General features: G+C 44.1%; 1 long non-coding RNA gene across 5 annotated transcripts in view; it reads right to left on the bottom strand.

The window, feature by feature from the left end:
* Positions 1-7,396, bottom strand: part of LOC121476373 — an 18,528-nt gene extending 11,132 nt beyond the window's left edge. For 2 of the 5 annotated variants that reach the window (XR_005983932.1, XR_005983930.1), the window contains exons 1-3: positions 7,323-7,396; positions 6,803-6,953; positions 6,285-6,522 (exon numbers count right to left, since the gene is read on the bottom strand). This is a non-coding gene — a long non-coding RNA (uncharacterized LOC121476373). Of the gene's footprint in view, positions 196-5,565; positions 5,774-5,892; positions 6,128-6,284; positions 6,523-6,802; positions 6,954-7,322 lie in introns of those variants that run through there. The other 3 variants (XR_005983928.1, XR_005983931.1, XR_005983929.1) reach the window with 3 other exon arrangements.
* Between the last annotated feature and the right edge of the window lie 3,044 nt (positions 7,397-10,440).

Consider the following 10,440-nt stretch of genomic DNA (forward strand, 5'->3'; position numbering starts at 1 on the left):
GGAAGGCAGATTTATCTTGGAGGGTCTTAGTCTACTGCTGTCTCTGAATGCTGGACATGCTTGTTTTGTCTGATATGGTAAGATCTCTCTTTTCAGAAGGAAAACAGATTTTCCCGCAGGGTGACTTCTCTCAGTTGCATTGTGTTGTCATCATCAAATGCAAACAGCTCTGTAAAAATGATCTGGTGCATCTCCCTACAAGGCAAAAATAGCAATTGTTTAAATGAATGGGCAATGACAGCCTGGATTTCTGTTTCTGGAATCTAGGCCTTGGTTTAATAGAACCAGAAGGAATGGATTGCATTCAGACAAATGACAATAGAGCTATTTTAGAATTTCAGTTTAGCTTCTACCCACAGAAGAGACCATCTCAGGCTGGTAGAGTCTTGATCATTTATTTCCATGTCAATGACACGATGCCCTCACTACTAGGTCCTCAGAGCACTAATGAAAGTAGCAGAGTACCTTGACCACCTAGCAGCGAATGGCAGTATCAGGTCATGTCTAATCACTGTGGGGTTTTTTGTTTATTTGTTTGTTTTTTGTTTTTTGTTTTGCATTAGGGCCCAATATAAGTTTCTGAGTTAGCTCAAGGCCTGCTTTTCTCACTTAGAAGAAAGGCATCCAGATGGGCACTCTATGGCTCCTCACTGCCCTCATCACATCAAGGCCTGCCCATCTTGGCATTCCCAATCTGCATGCCTGCCATACTGCCTTTCTGGGCCTTTGTACATGTTTTTTGTTTTGTTTTGTTTTGTTTTTGGAGGCTAGTATTTCCAAGGAGTGTTTTGGATTCCTCAAGCTCTGTTGTTAATTCCTTATGTTTTTCCATAGCCTCCTGAGGTTAGCCATATCATAGATTTCTCTTGCTTGACTATGAGATCTGAGCAGGCAGGACTAACTGTTCCATCCAGTTCAACCATGTTTGTTGTCAGTGAACATCTGGTAAAAGACAAGATGAACAAATAAATAAGTGACTCCCTGTCCTCCCAGCCTTAGTAGGTGAGGTAAGCAGGATATCCACAGTGACTCTGCAGGATCCAGGGCTACCAGCTACAGCCCAGGGTGCTGAGTGACTGGGCCCAGTAAGCTCCCTGTGTCAACCTTCATGTACTCACAGACCACTCATGGAATGGGTGGGCTGTGAGCCTAAATAAAATCTTTAAAAGAAAGAGAGAAAGAAAGGGAGAAAAAGAAAAAAGAAAGGTTGCTGCCAGTAATGCAAGTCAGGATTTCTACAGAAGTGAGTGATGACACTGCATCATGCAGCAAGACCTCCCAGAAAAGTGGGCCCAAGGACTTCACAATGTGTTCCGATGGATTTATGGTCTGTAGGATAGTTTTATTCTACATTCTAGAGGTGGTTACTTCATGTCTGAAAGAGAACTCTGAAGCCCCCACACGGTTGGAGGTGGTGTGGTTAGGGAGTGGGACGGCTATTACCAGGAACCTCCAACAAGCCTCAACCTTATTTATCTCCAGTGAGCACTAGAGAGTTTGTTGTTTGTCATAAGGGATTTTAGTAAAGACTTTTTAAAGATTTTATTTATTCATGAGAGACACACAGAGAGAGGAAGAGACATAGGCAGAGGGAGAAGCAGGCTCCCTGTGGGAAGCCCTATGCTGGACTTGATCCCTGAGCCCCGGAATCATGCCCTGAGCTGAAGGCAGACTCTCAACCACTGAGCCATTCAAGTGCCCCTAGTACAGCTTCTTCAGTGAAATGAGTCGAGTTGATGTATATAATGTATGAACTATTACCTAGGCATGTTCCTGGTTGAACAGGTGAGCCGAGAAGCATTCATCCTTTGAAGGGTAGACATTCATCCATTCACTATTCAACAAATATTTATTGAGTACCTGCTAGGGACCCAGACACTGCAAGTTACAACTCCAGTTCCCTTGTCACTTTAAGCAAAGCTATGGTTGTGATTTATAGAATTCTGAGGACAAAAAGGAGTGACCATTTTGCAAGGTTGCAGGAGCAGGTGGGGGATGATAGGCAGGCGGTCTGCATTCTATCTCCACCACAGCTTCTGAACATGCCTGCCTCCCCAAGTCAGGCAGGGTGGCCTTTGATGATACTGACAGGCTTGAGATGCTCCAAAGCTTGGTCCAGATCCCAAGTCAGGCTGATTTGTGCTGACAATAGCTGGAACTTGACAGCTTTCTCAGCCTTGCAGACAGGTGAGTTTCTTGATGCCTGATGTGGTGACAGCTCTGATATGCCATCCTGCTATTATTTCTAGGTTTGTGCTAGGTCTGGGGTTGCACTTGAGAGGAAGTCAGCTTGACAAGCATGGACCGGTAATGTTACTGATCAGTGAGAAGAAGCCATTGCACTCCTAGTCTAAATTTTTGACATCGAAGTATCAGGAAAGGTCAGGAAGTGATATTCCCAATGTGGCTTCAGAAAGGACTCCTCAGGAAGAGGTACAAAGTTTACTGTTTGCAGATGACATGATACTGTATATAGAAAACCCTCAAGACTCCACTAAAAAACTACTAGGACTGATCAATAAATTCAGTAAGGTCACAGGATATAAAAGCAGTACATAGAAATCCATTGCATTTCTATACACTAATAATGAAGCAGCAGAAAGAGAAATCAACAAGAATTCCATTTATAATTACAACAAAAATAATAAAATACCTTGGAATAAGCTTAACCAAGGAGGTGAAAGACCTGTACTCTGAAAACTATAAAACATTAAAGAAATTGAAGATGATACAAATGGAAAGGTATTCCATGCTCATGGATTAGAAGAATGAATACTGTTAAAATGTCCATACTACCCAAAGCAGTCTACAGATTTAATGCAACCCCTATCAAAATACCAACAACATTTTTCACAGAACTGGAACAAAGAATCCTAAAATTTATATGGAACAAAAGACTCTGAATAGCCAAAGCAACCTTGGAAAAGAACAACACAGGAGGTATCACAATCCCGATTTCAAGATACACTACAAAAAACAGTATGGTTCTGACACAAAAAAAGACACATAGGTCAACAGAACAGAATAGAAAACCCAGAAATAAACCCATGCTTATATGCTCATTAATCTTCCACAACGGAAACAAGAATATGCAATAGGAAAAAGTCTCCTCAACAAATAGTGTTTGGAAAACTGGACAGCAACATGCAAAAGAATGAAATTGAATCACTTTCTTATACCACACATGAAAATAAACTCAAAATGGGTTAAAAACCTAAATGTGATACCTAAAACCATAGAAAGGACATAAGTAGTAACTTCTCTGACATTGACCATAGCAAACTTTTTTTTAGGTATGTCTCCTGCGACAAGGGAAACAAAAGCAAAAATAAACTATTGGGACTGTAGCAAAAGAAAAAAAGAAGCTTCTGCACAGCAAAGGAAACAATCAACAAAACTAAAAGACAACCTATGGAATGGGAGAAGATATCTGCAAATGACTTGTCTGATAAAGAGTTAGTATCCAAAATATACAAAGAGCTTATACAACTCAACACTGAAAAACAAATAATGCAATTAAAAAATGGACAAAAAAATAAACAAAAATAAAAATAAATTAAAAAATGGGCAAAACGCCTGAACAGATATTTCTTCAAAGACAACCAGATGGTCAACAGACACATGAAAAGATGCTTAACATCACTCATCCTCAGGAAAATGCAAATAAAAACCACAATGAGATATCACCTCACACCTATCAGAATGGCTAAAATCAAAAACACAAGAAACATCAAGTGTTTGTGAGGATGGGAGAAGCAGGAACCTTCATGCACTGTTGGTGGGAATGCAAACTGGTGCAATCACTGTAGAAAACACTATGGACATTTCTCAAAAAATTAATAGAATTACCATATGATCCAGTAATTCCAGTACTAGTTTTCTACCCAAAGAATATGAAAACACTAATTCAAAAAGATACACGCACTCCTGTTTCTTGCAGCATTGTTTACAACAGCCGAACTATGAAAGCAGCCCAAATGTCCATCAATTGGTGAAGAAATAAAAAAGATGTGATATATATACATACACACATATACACAGTGGGAGTGTTCAGCCATAAAAAAGAACGAAATCTTGCCATTAGCAATAACATGGATGTAGCTAGAGTTTAATGCTAAGTGAAGTAAGTCTAGTAGAAAAGGTAGACACCATATGATTTCACTCCATATATAGAATTTAAGAAACAAACCAAACCAAGAAGAAAGACAAACCAAGAAACAGACTCTATAGAGAACAAACCGATGGTTCCCAGAGGGAAGGTGGGGCGGGGGGATAGGTGAAGGAGATTGATAGCACATTTATCGTGGTGACCACTGAGTAATGTACGTAAGTGTTGAATCATAATATTGTACACCTGAAGTAGAACACTGTATGTTAACCATACAGTGTATTAAAATTTTTAAAAAGACCCCATAGTCCTCCCAGGCCCAGGCACATTCTATGACTAATAGTTTTTCTAATAGAGAATTGATTTCAATCATGCAGTTGATTATTTCCCTTCAGCAGACAGGGTCCATATACTTGTCCTAGCAACTCCTAGTAGATGCTTATGGGCAAGGGATTCAGCTTCCCTGTTTCAAGGACTCCCCTGATTACTGAAGGGGAGTAAAACCCAGGCCTAAAACCCAGGTATCAGCTTTGACTTCTCGATATACCTCACATATGATCTTTAGAAATGCATCAGTTAAGATTCTTGGAACTTCAAAATATTCACAACTTCTGACCACTCAACTCCATGATTACACCCCTGTTCCAAGTTACCCCCTTGCCTGGATTGTGGGATAGCCTCTACTGCATTATATTTCTCATGGTCTTCTTCCTACCTCTACCATTCTCTTGGCTCACTTAATATTCATCACTTGATATTTGCCTCTACCTCTTGACAAGGTTAAGTCCATGGGGTGAGAAGAGCATCTGGCACATGGCAAGTGCCAAGTACTTGATAAATGGACAAAACACACCACCAGCAAACCTTGGGGAACCTGACTCCTAGTGTATATAGAATGAGCATAGAATTTAGCTGAAGGTCCATAAGCTATTATCCTGTTTCACATAAAAGTTGAGGAGCAAAGGCAATAGTTATTTGTTCATTCCTCGTTCTCCAGGAGTATTATTAATCTGCCCTAGACTACCGTGTTGGGCAACAGCTTGAGCCCAGGCTTGCAAGTAAGCTGCTGAATTCCCACTTCACTCTTGGCTGAGAGATCTTGATATTGACTGTTCTCTTTTAGAGTCTTGATGATACAGCACCTAGCACCCAGAACTACACATATAGTTGTGTTGGACTAACCCACTGGCCCTACTAGAATCCTGTCCTATGCCATTGTGAGTATATTTTTCACATCCCAGAACAATTCAGCATCTAACAGGAAGGACAGACAGTCTGGAAGAGACCAACTTTGAGGGAAATGGGATAGAGCTCTGACTGAAAATGAGCTAGAGGACCCTGAATCATTCACAACCTGGGGCGTAAACCCTTGGAAGCCAAAGGGCTTTAAATTATGGTTCATTAGCATACCTAGAGGTTCCCTGTTTACCTCTTTGGAAGAAATAAGTAACTGGGGCAGCTACATTCATTTTATTAATCTTGCAAGTACATAGAATTTTATTTTTATAGTGGAAGATTGAAGAAACTGCATTCTTCACTTCTTGCTGGCCTTTACTGCTGACTTGGTGACCTGCCAGCCATAGATGACTTCTTCTCCACCACCTTAATAACTCTTATGGCCATTGTTTGTCTCATTGTTACCGTTTACCTGCATGGCAAAGTGGCCTAGACAAGAGAAGAATAAAGTTTCTGGGAAGTGGTACATAAGAAAATGCTCCTTAGCCTGTGCCTCACCCAGGAGATAGGGCTTTCTTCCCGTGATTCAGTAGCAATCCTTGGCTCACCTAGAAGTAGGTACTGCGAGAAGGTCTCTAGACACATGACTTTGTTGGGGACCATCTGCACAATGGCTGCATCACCAGACTTCAGGGCCTTGGAGTTGTGCTCTAGCTTCTTGCCTGAGTGCCGATCAATCTTTTCCCTCAGTTCAGCAAATTTGCAGGGGATGTGAGCTGTATGGCAGTCCAGCACTGGAGTATAACCAGCGTGGATCTGCCCAGGGTGATTTAAGACAATCACCTGGTAGGAGAGCAGGACAGAATTGTATAAAACATGGTGCACGTGATCTAGAATTACATCTTCATGAACTTGGGGCCTTAGAAGTCAGGGCTAATTCCTAAGAAATATTCCCACCAAGGCCAGTGCTCTTAAGGTTCCTGGCTTCCTGTGCACTTACCTGTGCTAGAAAGCTGGGGGGGAGGGGTCATTCTTGCTGTCTCCAATGACACATCCATGGCGAATGTCCTTTACGGACGCATTCTTCACATTGAAGCCCACGATGTCACTGGGCAGGGCCTCCTGATGAATCTCCACAGACTTGACCTCTGTAGTGAGGTTTGTGGGGGCAAAGGTGACCACAATCCTGGGCTTCAGGAAACCCGTCTCCACATGGCCAACAGGCACTGTGCCAATGCCTGTCAAAGGGAAGATGGTCCAGAGTTGTCCCACAGACCTCTCTACCTCCCCTTGGGAACTGACTTCTCAGGAGGTCCCTGGGCTCCACATCAAGGACAAAGAGCCAGCTGCAGAAAAGGTTAAAGCACTGAATGGATTTAATCTACCTATTGCATAAGCTGGAAATGCTGCCTAGCTCAGAAGCTGTGGATTCAAGTCAGGACTTGAACAAGATGTCATTCCTAACTTCCTAATCCCGGGGTGAACGGTCCCCCCTCCATCCCCAACCAGCCCTGTCACCTCCAATCTTGTACACATCCTGCACAGGGAGCCTCAAGGGCTTGTTGGCTGGGCCAGTGGGCAGGAGGATGGTGTCCAGAGCTTCCAGCCGAGTCACCCCGGTGGCGGTTCCCTCCTTTCACTCCACCTTCCAGCCCTTGAACCAGGGCATCTGCAAGGGGAAGTGGCACGCAGGTGAGTCTGGGGCCTGGCTCATGGCAAGCCCCCTCTGGGACCCACAGCACCCGCCCCCTCGTCCCCCAGGACCCTTTCCCTCTTCAGTGCCTAGCCCAGAGTCCAGGACATGGCAGGCCTAAACTGACAAGCACTGCCCTGCCTGGGTTCACATGCTGGGGCCTAGTTCCAGGGCCCTGTGGATACTTCCAGGCTCATCGTAGCTCACCCTTCCTCCAGCATGGGCCTTCCTCAGAATACCAGGGTCAGCCAATCTCCACCTCTCTGGCTCCCCTCCCTCTGGCTCACTTCTATTACCAGAGACCCTGACCCTCTTGTTTGCAGCTAGTCCCTTATAAGGCCTCACCTAAAAGAAAGAGAAGCAAACTTGATCCAAGGACCCACAAGAACCACAGCAGCTATGAAGACAGCCAGCTTTTGCTCTTGGCTTTTATAAAGCTGGCCCTGGACCCTCCTTCTGGTTCCCACCAAATCCAAAACCAGAGCCAACTGGTTACAAAATGTCATTCCCTAACCTCCAGTCCAATCTGGGAGACTTCTGTCTTGATTGTTTGGATGTTTGGATGAAGAGTGAGTGGGTGAGCCTCACTAATGCTTTTCTAAGTAGACTCACTGGGTGTGTAGAGTGGGAGGAGGAAAGGACTGAAAATGAGAAAAAAGAAGATAGAGAATATGTGCGCATAGTACCAGACTCTGTGCACGTGCTCCCTCAAGACTGAGATGCAGAATGCTTATGGTCATTCATTCATTCACTCATTCTTTCATGTAGCGTTTATTGAGGAGTACAGCACCCAACACTGCAGGAGGACGATGACCCCCCAAATTCGGAAGCAGTCATGGCCTCTTTTCTGAGCAGCTCTCAGGCCCCTGGACAGTTGGCAGTCCCTTCTGGGTCTTCTCCAAGTCAGCAGTCCAGAATTGCTCAAAGAGAGAGTTGAGAGGGACTGATTGAGTTGAGACTGGCTGTGGCTGCCTGGAGCCTTCTCTGAGGCCAAGTATGTCCTCATCCTTCCCCTGGGAAGTCCTTGGCAGAGCTCAGTAACACGCAGGAGATGCTCATTCCTTTCCCCAACTCCTGCTTGGGCCCAGGAGGACAGGAGGCCTACAGGGAGTCTGGAGGCCACTGAGGCCCCCCTCCCTAAGTACCACCCACTTCTCATATTTTAAGTCACCATTTTCTAACTTTGCCCCTAAAGAACTAAGAAACTAGAATGTCAGAGAAGTGAGGTCCTTAGGAAACATCAAATTCTTCCCTTTACCCATTTTTGCAGAAGACTCTAAGGTCTAAGGTGACAAAAACCCTTCTCCAAAAATTCAGCAACTCTTTGTTCTCCACTATCAGTATATTTTCCTCACCCACTCACATTCTAGAAGCAAAGAGGCAGAGCTATAGGGTCCATTTATCCATTCCACTAACATCTAGGAGTCACCACTGCTTGGCTTTGCCCTGGGAGCTATAGATGCAAATATAAATGATACCTCCAGTCTTTGAGAGTTTGAGGGGTTCACACTCTGGTAAGGGACACAGACCACAAGAAGTTATTTCAATGTAAGGATACAGGTCAAGGAGTGCCATTAGTGGGGCTGGTTTAGGAGAGTCCCAGGCATGTGGTGAGGTGGGAATTGCTTCATAGAAGAGAGACTTTATTGAGTCTTAGACAGTGAGCAGGTCGGGCCCCATGGGGGTGGGGGGTCATGGGGAGGATGACTTGCCAGGCAGAGGGATCAGCTGAGCACGTCCTATACTCCATGTGCCCAGAGGGCAGGGAATGGATTGAAGGAAATGGTAGCTAAAGAGATGAAGGGGGAAGATCATTATGCATTAACTCCTCAGCATTTAATTTTCCTAAACTGTAAATCTAATTATGTAATCCCCCTGCTTAAATCTCTTGATTACTCTTTATTGCCCTCAGGGGGAAACTTACCCGTTCATTACATGGCGAGCAGCTCCAGAGACTGAGACTGGAGGCAGGGGGCCCCTTAGGAGGCTAATAGAGGAGTTCTAGAGGGAGGTGGTGGGGCTCCAGCCACCCTGAGCAATTGATGTGCATTTGATGCAAATGAAAAGCAGATCCTAAGAGAAGGAGGGAGATCAGAAGTGCTCGCGGAGCATTTGCCATCAGGATGGAGAACACAGCTTGGTCAACATCTTCGCCCTCATCCCAAAGGCAAGTTCAAGCCCTTGAGGCAGCTCCTGAAGGATTGTGCTGTGAGATTTAGGGGGTTGGAATCTAAAGCCCTTCCCAGCCCTGCAGGCTGTCCACCAGGTGCAACTGAACTGATCACTCCGTGTGTTGGATGTGAAATTTCCCAGTTTTCACATGAAACCGTAATGACGTCTCATTTCAGCCTCTTCAAAGCAGCACAGAGGCAAATTCAGGATTTAAGGTAGTTTCACATCAGAGTCGGGCCTGTGTCTTCTAAATCCTGCTTCCCCTACCTGTACAAGCTATGTGAACTAGCCTTTCTGAGCCTCAGTTCCCTCATCTGTAAAGTAGGGAATATACCTACCTCTTGCTTATCCTGAGGATTACATGAGATCACCCTGCACATTGCCTGGCCCATCGCAAGTGATAAATAGCTGGTACCTACTAGTGTCCCGTCTTCCTCCTTGTCTCATGTGGCCAGACTTCTCTTACTGAGAGGTGAAGAATTCCTCTATAAGACAAAATGATTTGCCCAAGGTCACTGAGTATATTAATGAAAAAAGAGGGTGATACCTCTCAGTCTCTGGATTTCCAAGCTTCTGAGCCAGACTGTCTCCTCATTAAGAATTATTGTTACACTTCTTCCATTTGAGCCATTTACATAGGATCTCTGTGGTCTTTGGCTGACTCAGAACTGGAGGAATAATCAGAATTAAGAGGTTTTCTGACATTGAAATAAGTTGAAGGGTAAGTGTTCCTGATAGAATGACTTTTCCTGCCTAGTGTAATTGGCTGTTGCTAGGGAAATATCCTCATTATTTACAAATTTGAAGGGACCTGGCAATTCATTATCAGTTTATTGGAAATAGTATTTACAATTCATAAACACAGAGTCATCAGAGTTTCTGGAATGGGACAGTTCCGAATTAGAAATGAATCTATAGTGACTATAATGCAGGCTTCAGACAGGATGAAATAAAATCATTTAGACTGACAAGCACTATGAATGCATCAAGGAACCACTGAGATAAATGAAGTTATACGGTCAGAATGTGCTTGCCAAGCAACTGCGTAAACACAAAGAGAGGGGACTTTGAGGAACACCATGCCGGGAGGGTTAATTTTTTTTTTTAAAGATTTTATTTATTTATTCATGAGAGACACAGAGAGATTCAGAGACACAGGCAGAGGCAGAAGCAGGTTCCCACCAGGAAGCCTGATGGGGAACTCGATCCCAGGACTCCAGGATCATGACCTGAGCTAAAGGCAGAAGCTCAAACCCAGGCATCCTCGGTGTTGTGCCCAAGATCGCAAATC

Source organism: Vulpes lagopus, chromosome 15 (genome assembly GCF_018345385.1).
Source record: "Vulpes lagopus strain Blue_001 chromosome 15, ASM1834538v1, whole genome shotgun sequence".
NCBI lineage: Eukaryota > Metazoa > Chordata > Mammalia > Carnivora > Canidae > Vulpes > Vulpes lagopus.